Here is a 13,961-nt window from a genome sequence, read left to right as displayed (position 1 = left end):
GTTGTTTTTTTAATCTTTTTATATATAATTTATGTTTTACAGCATCATTAAAAATAATAGTTGGACGATGTCTCATCGAAAAAGGCTAAAGAGACTTCGTCCGACCGTATTCCAAATGCTGCTGCCATTGGGATCCACCACGTGCCATGGGACCTCTGCCATGGGACGTCAAAAATCTCCATGCCGAAGCACCAAGCTAACAACATAACTATCTATTGTTATTTTCAATTTTGATTCAATCGGTTTATTCGATCTTTTATTCTCCTCTAAACTTAAATAAATCAAATGTTTATATTTATTAATTTATTAATGTTCATAAAAAATATTTATGAATCATATTTATCAATAAAATTTTTATCAATGTACAAAATGTTTATATATAATTTTGTTGTTTTTTTTAATCTTTTTATATATAATTTATGTTTTACAGCATCATTAAAAATAATAGTTGGACGGTGTCTCATCGAAAAAAAAAGGCTGAAGAGACTTCGTCCGACCGTATTCCAAATACTGTTGCCATCGGGATCCACCACGTGCCATGGGACCTCAAAAATCTCCATCGGCCGAAGCACCAAGCTAACAACATAACTATCTATTGTTATTTTCAATTTTGATTCAATCGCTTTATTCGATCTTTTATTCTCCTCTAAACTTAAATAAATCAAATGTTTATATTTATTAATTTATTAATGTTCATAAAAAATATTTATGAATCATATTTATCAATAAAATTTTTATCAATGTACAAAATGTTTATATATAATTTTGTTGTTTTTTTAATCTTTTTATATATAATTTATGTTTTATAGCATCATTAAAAATAATAGTTGGACGGTGTCTCATCGAAAAAAAAGGCTGAAGAGACTTCGTCCGACCGTATTCCAAATACTGTTGCCATCGGGATCCACCACGTGCCATGGGACCTCAAAAATCTCCATCGGCCGAAGCACCAAGCTAACAACATAACTATCTATTGTTATTTTCAATTTTGATTCAATCGGTTTATTTGATCTTTTATTCTCCTCTAAACTTAAATAAATCAAATGTTTATATTTATTAATTTATTAATATTCATAAAAAATATTTATGAATCATATTTATCAATAAAATTTTTATCAATGTACAAAATGTTTATATATAATTTTGTTGTTTTTTTAATCTTTTTATATATAATTTATGTTTTACAGCATCATTAAAAATAATAGTTGGACGATGTCTCATCGAAAAAGGCTAAAGAGACTTCGTCCGACCGTATTCCAAATGCTGCTGCCATTGGGATCCACCACGTGCCATGGGACCTCTGCCATGGGACGTCAAAAATCTCCATGCCGAAGCACCAAGCTAACAACATAACTATCTATTGTTATTTTCAATTTTGATTCAATCGGTTTATTCGATCTTTTATTCTCCTCTAAACTTAAATAAATCAAATGTTTATATTTATTAATTTATTAATGTTCATAACAAATATTTATGAATCATATTTATCAATAAAATTTTTATCAATGTACAAAATGTTTATATATAATTTTGTTGTTTTTTTAATCTTTTTATATATAATTTATGTTTTACAGCATCATTAAAAATAATAGTTGGACGATGTCTCATCGAAAAAGGCTAAAGAGACTTCGTCCAGCCGTATTCCAAATGCTGCTGCCATCGGGATCCACCACGTGCCATGGGACCTCTGCCATGGGACGTCAAAAATCTCCATGCCGAAACACCAAGCTAACAACATAATTATCTATTGTTATTTTCAATTTTGATTCAATCGGTTTATTCGATCTTTTATTCTCATATAAACTTAAATAAATCAAATGTTTATATTTATTAATTTATTAATGTTCATAAAAAATATTTATAAATCATATTTATCAATAAAATTTTTATCAATGCACTAAATAAATAAAGAAAATTTTAAAAAATATAAATAAATTTATATTATTAAGTTTAATAACTAACTATACAAATTTAAAATATAACAATTTTAAACAATTAAAATAATATTAAATTAAGATATTGATAATATCTTAAGAAATCAAATTTAAACAAGTTGAAGCATAAGTCAGATATTGAATTTATCACTTTTGCTTGTCATGTTTTTTATATTTTTTTTATATATAGTTTTTATATCTTTTTTATATATAATTTATGTTGTGTTTTTTTAAATATTTTTTTATATATAATTTGTGTTTTACAATGTATTAAAAATGAATAATTGACACCTCTAATAGAATTCTTTTAATTTTTTTTATATATATATATACTTTTTTTAAAATGAACAAACGATGATAGAGAAATTACTATGATAGAAGCGGGTGCCGGAGGACGTAGCTCCAGACGTCGCAATCACCGTCGTTGTCGGTCTCATCGTCGGACGGCGTCGCCTCGTCGAAAAGGCCGAAGAAGCTGCATCCGACCGCGAACAGGCGGTCGCCCGGGACGCCGATGGAGGCGGAGCACCCGTCGACGAGAGACGTAAAGAACACGCGCCGGTGATTCCAAATGCTGCTGCTGCTGCCATCGGGATCCATCACTTGCCACGGGAACTCAAAAATCCCCACTGGCCGGAGAACCGCGGCGCCCCTCTTCTCTTCTGATCTATCATTCTGATCGCCCTCCTGATGATCTCGTCCTCGCTTTCTGCTGCTGTTGTTGCTGCTTCTGCTCATCGCTGGATCCGTCGTCGATCGAAATTGAAATTTCGAAGTTACTATAAATAAGTACTTGTTTGGAGGCTAGGACGGGATTGATGGAGGACGCGACGCGACGCGAAGCAGCTGCCTAAGAATTTCTTGAATTCCGACTCGTTCTGCTTCGATATCTCCCCCGTTCTCATCGCAATTAAGATATATATAGCTGGAAATTTAATTTAATTAAATTAATGATCATGTTTTCGATACGGCAAATAATTAAGTCGGACGAAGGAATATAAATGTTAGGAAGGAACTGTAAAATATGGGCGAAGTTATCTAGAATATTTCATGCACGATCCAGAATTTGGTAATTTATCAAAATCATATCTTGTCTTCCAAATTTACTGAAGGTTGTTTCTATTTTTATTTTATTTTTGGTTTAATAAAAAAAATCCAATATTTCCTTATTTCAAATTGAGAATTTTTCATTTTAAAATTTATGTGATTTTATTTTATTGTTATTTTTTTAACATAAACAGATTGAATTATCCAAAATCAAATAAATTGATTTTTTAAACTAATCAAATTCATCAAATATTATCATTAAAATCTAACAAATTGAATTATATAAAATCGATCAATTTGAATTAATTATTTTTTAAAAAATAAAAAAATATACTAAAACTTATTTAATACAATAAAAAAAAGAAATCTTAATATTTTTATTATTTAATAAAAATAAATTTAATCAGCTTAATCAATTTTCAAAATTTAAAAGCGGAAATCAAGCTGATTTAATCGAAATAATTGATATTTTTTTTATAAAAAAAATAGAACTTCCAAAATAAAATCAAAATTTTGAATTAATATTATTTTGATTGAATAGAAGTGTTGCTCTCCCCCTAATTCGGCATTAGCATATTTAGAGCAATTTTACTTGCAAACAAAAGTTAGTAATTTGATTTTATTCTTAAAATCAATTTGAATATTGAATCGAATTGCTAAAAAATCGATTATTTTAAAATTTCCATCTAGATTTTTAAATTTGAAAACATACATTAATTAAATGATATCCTACTTACTTTATTGCTAGTTGCCTATTTTATATATTAATTGCACATTTAATCAATTAGCAATCTAGTTAATTTTAAATGAGATATCATCCACCCTTTTATTTAAATCTATGTCAAATACTTGCTACTCAAGCATATTACAATTGTGCCTCCCAATCAAGGAATTTAAAACTCAACAATTATGTTCCACATGTATGAATCCTCTTGTGGGTTATCTATGCAAAATGTTACCAGACAATGAACCTTCTCGTGTGCGAACTCAACTCGGTTGGAGCCTACAGTTATTTTCGAAGGACTAGCTGATGCACCAATTTGTATGAAGATATCCTATTTATAGAGTGCTATGAACTCATATGAAGTACATTTTCACCTCTTGCCATCCCTACAAGGGTCTGAAAACAAGCAGTCCCTCGTAGGCCTTCCTGGAAGTTTCGTCCTCAAGATCGATCCATCTGTGAGCACAAGCTTCTGTAACAAATCAAAATCATGATTCCCAGGCTTGTCACGGCATCGAAAGGCATGATCAATATAAAGCTTTCTTTGTTTTCTCACAACAAAAAAATTGCATTGCTCCATATCACCTCACATCGAAAGTTTTTGTTTTGCTACATGGAACATATCCCAGTCAGGCTGCATGAATTTTCCAAGGAAACAGAGTTATATGCAACGGATGCAATGTGAAGAATGTGAGAAGCTGGATCTCTTGGCCAGAAGTCATCGGAAGCTCTTATAATAGCTGCTCTCTTTGAGCTGTATAGAGATCGAACAAAGTTGTTCGCCAATCAGTAATTTGGAAAAAACAAACCTTTTCCGTGCTAGAAACTAAGAATTTTAACTATATAAATTATCAGTGTTGTGGCTCATGCAATAGAGGCTTCCAAAGCTTGATGGTATTTCCTGGCTAGCTTTACTCTTCCACCGTGACCTTGACAAGAAAAATAGACGAGTCAAGGACACAAGGAGGATAAAAAATAAAATTTTCACATACATTCATTGATCATTACATATCCTATTTACAAGCTAATACATCACATATTAAAAAAACTCACTAACTCCACTAACACCACAACATTAACCATTATCCTCCACCATTAACTCAACTTGTCAACTCATTGACCCACTAACACCACATTACATCCATTACCCTATTATTTCTCTCCACTAACTCAATTAAAACATGTCCACTAACATACTAATTTTATCAACAATCTCTCCCTTAAACTGATATTCCAAATGTAATAATCAGTTTAAAAAGAGTCAAACTTTTAAATTCCATGTAGAAACACCAAGTAGCTTTCTGAGCTTTTGAAACGTAGCAAATTTGAGAGGCTTGGTTAGTATATCAGTAATTTGATTCTCGTTTTTGCAGTAAATAAGATTAATGACTTCATCATTTGTGAGATTTCTCAGGAAATGATACCTCACATCTATGTGTTTACTTCAACCATGTAGCACTGAATTTTTAGAAAGTTTTATTGATCAACTATTGTCACAATAAATCTGAATAGGTCCATTCTCTTTGAAATATAATTCTGTAAGAATTTTCTTTAGCCAAATAGCTTGACAAGCACAAAATGTTGCAGCAACAACTCAGCTTCCGTGGATGATAATATAACGATTGATTATTTTTTCGAAGAACATGAAAATGTACCCAGATGTACTTTTTCGATCATCTAGATCTTCTGTATAATCATTGTCTGTAAAACCAAATAAATCTGACTTTTCTCCCTTTTTATAAAACAACCCAAACTCTTTAGTGCTTTGCAAGTACCGAAAAATTCTCTTTGTAGCTAAGAGATGCATTTCTGTAGCACAATCCATGTATCTACTAATCATACTTACAGCATGCATAATATCATGTCTCATTGCTATCAAATACATTAAACTCCCCACTATCTATTTATAAAGTGTGGCATCAACTTTCTTTCCTCGAATATCTTTATGTAACTTCACTCAAAACTTAGAAGGAGTATTTACAGAATTACAATCTTTCATTTGAAACCTGTCCAAAATTTCTTGCACATATCTTCTTTGAGATATAAAAATTTCAACAGAAGCTTGCACCACTTCAATACCAAGGAAATACTGCATCATACCAAGATCAGACATTTCAAATTCTTTCATCATAAATTTTTAAAAATTTTCAAATATAGATATACTATTTCTAGTGTAGAATAAGTCATTTACATATAAACAAACTATCAATATTTTTCCTCCTTCATCAATCTTAATAAAAAGAGTATGTTCAAAAGAGCACTTTTGAAAGCATTCCTTCAAAAAATATGCTTCTATACGATTATACCAAGCCTATGGGGTTTGTTTTAATCCATATAGAGCTTTTCATAATTTATAAACTTTATGCTCATTACCAAATTTCACATAATCCGGAGGTTGATCGATAAATACCTCTTCTTTCAAATCTCCATGGAGGAATGCCGATTTTACATCCAATTGAAAGATAGGCCATGAATTTTGTGTCGCCATCGCTATCACCACTCTGATTGTATCATGCCTTACTATAGGAGCAAAAACTTCTTTATAGTCAACACCAAACTCTTGCTTATAGCCCTTCACCACCAAACGTGCTTTGTATTTGTCAATCTCACCATGTTCATTTAGCTTTGTCTTGTAAACCCACTTTACAACAATTGTCTTTTTCCCTTTGGGAAGATCACATAACTCCCATGTATTATTTTTTTCAATTGCTATAATTTCATCATCCATAGTTTTTCTCCATTTTAATTCTTTAACAGTCACTTCAAAGATAGTGGGGTCACAATATGAAAACAAAGCAAAATATGTAAGAGGATTATCACCTTGATCAATTACAGTCACCTCATAATCAGACATCCATGTTAGTCTTCTTCGAACACGTTGTGACTTTTGTGATTCTGCTTCAACCAAACTTTGATCTGTTATAAGAATAATTTGTTTGACTTCCTCATGTTGCTCATCCTCCATAGGCTGTTGTACTTTCTCATTATTATCAAAATCAACCGGGATAATTTTTTTAACACCATTTTGATTCCATGGCCAAGTGTCTTTTTCATTAAAAATAACATCACGACTTATGATGATTTTCTTAGTGCAAGGATTATATAATCTATAAGCTTTTGATGTATTACTCATACCAAGAAAAATGTATTTTTCACCTTTGTTATCTAGCTTCTTTCTCCTTTCATCTGGAATATGAGCATAAGCGATACATCCAAAAATCCGAAAATGATCAATAGTCGATTTTTTTCCACTCTAGGCTTCCTCCAGTGTCATGTTTTGAACAAATAATGTAGGACTTCTGTTTAATATATGGATGCTCCAATTAACTGCTTTTGGTAAAAAACTTTTAGGAATACCACTTGTCGTTAGAAGGCTTCGCACCATATTCATAATAGCATGGTTCTTCCTCTCGCATACACCATTCTGTTGAGGTGTGTAAGTTGTTGTAAGTTGCCTCTTGATTCCATGATTCGTACAAAACTTTATAAATTTATGGAAGTTATATTCTCCACCATGATCTAACCGTAGAACTTTAATAGAGTTGCCAATTTCTTTCTCGACAAGTATTTTATATTTTGAAAGTTTTAAAGGCTTCAGATTTTTCTTACAACAAATAAATTTATATTTTGCGGTTATAATCATCAATAAAGGTAATTATGTATCTTTCACCTCCATTAGAATGCGGTGTTATTGGTCCGCAAATATCTGAATGAACGAGCTCCAATTCCGCCTTTGCTCTCTAAGATTTTCCTTGTGGGAATTGATTACGGTGTTGTTTGCTAACAACACATTCTTCACAAACTTGAGGAGTTGTAATTTGAGGAATACCGATCACCATATTCTTCTGTTTTAGTGCTTTCAATCCACCAAAATTTAGATGTCCGTAGCGAAAGTGCCATAACCATGCCTCATCATCAAATTTTGCTGAAAAACATGAATGTGATGTAGTATGAAGATAAAGCAGAAACATATGATTTGCTGTCATGTTAACTTACGCCCAACTTTACATCTTAAATCTGACAAACTCCTTCTTTAATAGCAATTTCATATCCTTTTTCTTATAATTGACCCACACTAAGCAAACTAGTCTTTAAATCTGGCACAAAAAGAACATTAGAGATAATATGGGTAGAATCTCCTTTTGCTTGTATGATTACCTTTCCTTTTCCCATAACAGAAATTGTAAAATTGTCGTCAAATTTGATAGAACTGCGAAAGGATTCACCTAAGTCTGAAAATGTATTATTTTCTCCACACATGTGATTGCTGTAGCCTGTATCTAAATACCATATATTTCGTTGAGTTTTCTCTTTCTCATGGCATATCATTAAAAGAGATACTTCTTCTTCTTCTGCAAAGTTAGTCTGATCTTCATTTTGTTTCTTCAAATTAGTATAACATTCTGATCTATAATGATCATACCTATGACATCGGTAACATTAACATTAGACTTGTCTACTAACTTTGTTCTATTACTTGTAGAATAATGACCTCCACGTTCTCTATCTCTTTTTTGAAAATAATTTTTTTGGTGTTGATTCTGTTGTTAGTTCCCATAATCATTATTGTTTCTACCTCCTCTTCCTCTTCCTCTTCCTCGTCCTCTGCCTCTTCCTCGTCCTCTATCACTTCTACCATTTGTAGAGTGATTTTCTAGCACAGCTGGGGGCGCATGGTTTCGTGGCCGAAAGGTCCAGGGTTCGATCATCGGGGTGTCATTGCCTGGGGTTAGCGTCCCGGCTATGCGCTTTCAGCTGTGCACCTGCATTTACCTCTCTCCATATCCGTGGGACCGGCTCTAGGGGGGTCGCTGATGTGGCGGTTCCACATTTGTAGAGTGATTTTTTGATAAAGCCTTCAATGCTTGCTCCTCTTTTTCATATTGATTGATTTTCTGCTCATGTACTAATAATGAACTTTGTAATTCATCAATTGAAAGTGGAGTTACATCATTTGCTTTTTTAATGGCACAGATAACAAAATTAAATTTTGGTGTCATAGATCGAAGAAATTTTTCGATGATGAGAACATCCTCTGTCTTGTCGCCAAGGATCCATATTTTGTTGACGATTGTCATCATTCTTGAAAAATAATCTAAAACGGATTCTCCCGATTTCATTCGGAGCATTTCGAACTCCGAATGAAGTACTTGAAGCTGCTGCCTCTTAGCTTTTGTCATACCTTGGTATTTTTTTTTCATAGAATCCCAGATTTCTTTGGCAGTATCCTTGCAGAGAATGGTTTCCAAGATTGAGCGATCAATAGCTTGGAAGAGATAATTCTTTGCTTTAAGATCTTTCAATTGTGCATCTGTTAGCGCAACACCTTCTATCGGTTCTGCTGCTTCAGAAATCACGACCGTCTAATATTCTTTGGATCTTAACAAATTCTCCATGAGCATGCTCCAATGGTCATAGTCACCATCAAATCGAGGAATGACAAGTTGTACAAAATTTTCAGAAGACATAACTCTCTTCGAAACCTTGCTCTGATACCACTGATAAGAAAAATAGACGAGTCGAGGACACAAGGAGGATAAAAAAATAAGTTTTTCACACACATTCATTTATCATTACATATTCTATTTATAGGCTAATACATCACGTATTAAAAAAATCCACTAACTCAAACACCACAACATTAACCACTATCCTCCACCATTAACTCAACTTGCCAACTTATTGATCCACTAACACCACATTGCATCCATTACCCTATTATTTCTCTCCACTAACTCAATTAAAACATGCCCACTAACAGACTAATGTTATCAGCAGACTTGCTCCTAGTGTTTCAAGAATGTTTTGTACATCTACTTTAACTCCATCAATCCCAGCCGATGCGAGATATGAGTGAAGCTCATTGTAAAAACTATAGACTTTCTTAGGGTTGACAAGGCCAAGGCCATTTTTTTGTCAAGCTGTTCAAACAATCACAGTTTTCATTAGACTGAACTTCAAGCGATGAAACTGGATACTGCATCTTTGAATCATAATGTTCCATTCCATCAACGCCTAGCTTTAAGCCACCCCAGTACCCAGTTATTGCATGCCACACATAAACGTATCTGTTGAGTAAGTAATTTAATTCACTTAAAAATGCAAAACAAGTTTGTAATATAACAATTTAAAGATATCTTACTTCACTCGATGTTTTTTCTTCATTTTTGTGAGAATATATGCCAGCCCATTTGAACTAACGAGAGAGATCATTTACCTTTTTTCTCTCTAGATGTGAAAATGTCTGCAGGTGCTTTTCGACTATCCTGTTTAGCACAACAAAGTTAATTCAACAGCTAAACAAGGAGATCATGACAACCAAATTAACCAGTAAATTTTAATGGTATGTTCTACTTGTGACCAAGAAGAACAATTGAAGGGTTCAACAGAAATTTTGAGATTACAAGCATCTAGCAAAGCTGACTAGAAGTTGTGAGTAAATCCAGATCTACATTCCGACTCCTTTTTTTGCTATTGATCTGAAGAAGAAGAAGAAGAAAATGAACTCAATTGTCTCATAATGACTCACTTGATTGCCCTCTAATAACCTCGAATGGGTCTGAGCCAGCTGCCACTAGAACCAAATGGGAACCTTCAAATTTCATATGGCAAAATCACAGGTATACCAACTTTTACAGAGCGAACAATTTTCTCCAGATTTATCAAGAAATTGAAATATTTAGCAAAGAAATTGACAGATTGCTTACCACTTTCCAAGCAAATCTCTAGTTCATCATTGGCGTTGCCCTGGAGCACAGCTCTGAAGGCACCTTCAAGGATCGGTAAGAAGACAGTATAGACTACAGTTTAGCCCACACCATCCTCACTTCCTTCTCGGAAATGAGAACCATCAGTGCCCTCAACAACCAAAAACTGGGTCTCGAATGGGATATCTCGTCCAAACGATCCCATCCTCTGAGTCATCCACCACATCTTGTACACATAAATCGCAAATCCCTGTAATCCAAGGACTCAGAGATGATCAACATTAAATTAGATGAAGAGCCTATATAGGACATTCAAGTACTTGTAGTTCTAACAAAGAAATTCAAGAGAAGCACATGAATTCTTCCATCAAGGAATGCTTAAAAAATCCGAACGAACTGTAAAAGGATAACTTAAAAGATGTGAGATAATAACGCAGCAACTATTGTTCTTCTTAATGCAAGCTCAGATGCCTTTAATGATCTGATTATCTGAAGCGTATTAAAACTGAATCTTGTATCACTGAACGAAGCGACCGGATCGCACAAAAGGACAATCTTGTGAAGAAACTGTCCATTAAAATAAGAAGAGATGAAGGCACAGATTTGGAGTGAAAAATCCCGTATCAACTAATCAATTCCTATGGATGCAAGCTGAGCATGAACTTCTTGGCGATAAAAAAAAAGGTGGAAACAAACTTACAGAAGCTTCCCGATAGGAAAGACATTGCGACTCCCGCGGCGATCCGATCGGACACCAACGAAAGCGGCATTGATGATCCCGCACCTGCTCACCGGCGAGAGGAGCACATTGTCGTGCACTTTGGACAGGATTTTTGCCCCCAACACGACCAGGGCGTATCCAAGATTTAAAATTACCTGGGCTGATCGTCGACGTTGGTATTCCGACGACGATGGTTGCAGCTAAGTCGTGACGATAAGACGGAGTCGACATACCTTGTGGCAGGAAGAACAACGAAAACAAAATTATCAATGGGGATAACACTGAATGTGATGCAGTCGTGGTCAGGGAGGAAGGTAGCGACGACAGGGTCGTGACCGCGGCTACGACAATGTCCCACAGATATAGCGCGCTAATAAGGAGAAGGTTTGTTGTGATTGTACTAGTTAAGTCGCGACTAGACGCATGCGAGAAGGGACAAGAAAGGTGGTTGCACCAACTACTTGTGTAGCAGATAGAACTGTACACACAGGGAGAGAAAATTTAGAATTAATTAAAATTTTTGATAATTCAAAAAAATAAATATTAAAATGGAATTAATATATATAATATGAGTTAAAATAAAATGAATATGGGGCTGAAATAAAATTTTATTTATAAATTTTTAAAAATGGATAGGACTGGAGCTCACCTTAACCCAAGGATGGCTCCGCCCTATAGCAGGACTAAATCCTCATCAGAAATGCTAATATCTGCCCCTACCGTCATCTTGACACTTTCTCCAACAAGGAGAGGCAGCGGCGCCAGTCAAAGGTGACAGTGAGTTTCAGGGGAGGACGGAGGTGACGATCAAATTATCAATCAATCAAAACGCACAACGCCTCACTGTCTCGATGTCTGACACACTTCCCATTAAATTGGGAGATTCGAAACTTCATAAATTGACAGATGGGATCATCTGATCCATAAATTATAGATTAAAGAATGATCCATTAATTAATAATTGATAGATTATGATTAATTTCATCTATTTAAATGATAAAATTTATTATGAACTAATCTATAAAGGGTAATGCTAAATGGCCAGAATCTGGCTAGCTAGAATCAATACATGCAAGTGTACACATGGGTATTTTGGTAATATCATCTGTGTACATTAATTACATGCATGTACATGCATGCATTTTAATTGGAGCATAGGTAATTCTAGTTGGCCAGATTCTGGCCAACAAGAATTACCGATCTATAAAATAGACCTGATACGTAAATTATGGACAAGAAGATCTGCTCTGAAACTGAAGCTGGAACGGGTGGCTGCGCTGGCTCGTAATTTCACGTCTTTTCGTGTATTACTAATTATTATTTATTGCAGCCACGATGGGGCGGCACGACGCCGGGTCCACCAAGGAAGCGCTGCGGTGTATCCGACGTCGAATTTGTGAACGTGTCACGTTATCGTTGGAAAGGACGGAGAGTCCCGCAACAAACTATTCTGACGGGTATTACTCTCTTTTTACCACTCTTTATACCCGCGATACGATTGCTGGTAATCATTTTTAGCGTAATCAAATGATAATTATTTGTCGCCACGTGGTCGATCCCTTTCAGCAACCCAACAAAATAAATGAATAACGCATTTCACTCAACTGCTTAATATTAATGGGTTCGTAGCCTCACGTTTCAAAATTATTATTTTACCATTTAAAAATTTACTATTTTTTAATTTATATTATTAGTTGTTGGGCGTTAACTTGCTCTGCTTAGGCCTTGCGGATCAGGAAGAGACGGAAAATTTTAAGAAATTGACTAACTGAAGAGCGTCAACCTGTTTTTAGATTTATCAATGGACGAATGAAGAGAAGACCGTCCAGCTCTGACATTAGTTGAGCTCAAATCCGGATACGATTATAAAAAATTTTATATAGTACAACGTAATGATGTTATGCAGTTCATAAATCTCAAATTTACTCATCTCAAGAAAGATTTTACTAATTTCGTGTATTTACAAAAGATAATAAGACGGATCTTTTATAATCGTTACTTATTCTTTTTAAATATAAAAGATATTATTACTCGTCTAATATTTTAGTCTCATTTATGATGTATTGTAAAATTTTTTTCCTTCAATAAGAAATAATTCTAAGAATACTGATTATTTGTGCGTGTTGTGTAGGAGATCAATTAATAGTTTTTTTTTTTAATTTTTTAAATATTTTAAATTAAAAAAATTAATTAAAAAAATTAATATTTCCTTATATAAATTTTTAATACATTAACATATTCTCTCAACATATTACAATACTCAATAAATCCTTAAATTAATTTTATTTTAATTTTTTTTAAAACCAAACATTATAATCTAATTGGGAAGCCTGAACCCTAGAAGTAAAATCTAAAAAACATAACTTTGATACTATAACCCAAAGTCTGAACCCTAGAGGTAAAATCTAAAAAAAAAAATCGCTTTGATACTATAACCCAAAGCCTGAACCCTAGAGGTAAATTCTAAAAAAAAAAATAGCTTTAATACTATAACCCAAAGCCTGAACCATAGAGGTAAAATCTTAAAACAAAAATAAATTTGATACTATAACCCAAAGCCTGCACCCTAGAAATAAAATCTAAAAAAAAATTAATTATTTTTTTTATTCAAAATTAAAAAAAATAGCAAAACACAGACATTTTAATTAAAAAAAAATAATATTTCTTTATATAAGTAGCTAATACGTGACGATATCCCCTTAACATATTACAATACTCCGTAAATACTTAAATTTATTTTATTTTTAATTTTTTTAACTAAATACTATAATCCAATTGGAAAATCTAAACCCTAGAAGTAAAATCTTAAAAAAAAAATTAACTAAAAA

The 13,961-nt window shown here is 33.3% G+C and overlaps 1 pseudogene; it reads right to left on the bottom strand.

Annotated features, from left to right (window-relative positions):
• Window positions 1-4,075: 4,075 nt before the first annotated feature.
• Window positions 4,076-11,859, bottom strand: LOC121991561 (annotated as a pseudogene).
• Window positions 11,860-13,961: the final 2,102 nt, after the last annotated feature.

The sequence above is a fragment of the Zingiber officinale genome, chromosome 6B, assembly GCF_018446385.1.
Source record: "Zingiber officinale cultivar Zhangliang chromosome 6B, Zo_v1.1, whole genome shotgun sequence".
Classification (NCBI taxonomy): domain Eukaryota; kingdom Viridiplantae; phylum Streptophyta; class Magnoliopsida; order Zingiberales; family Zingiberaceae; genus Zingiber; species Zingiber officinale.
Note: the sequence above shows the minus strand (reverse complement) of the source record. Positions and strands in the feature narration are given on the sequence as shown.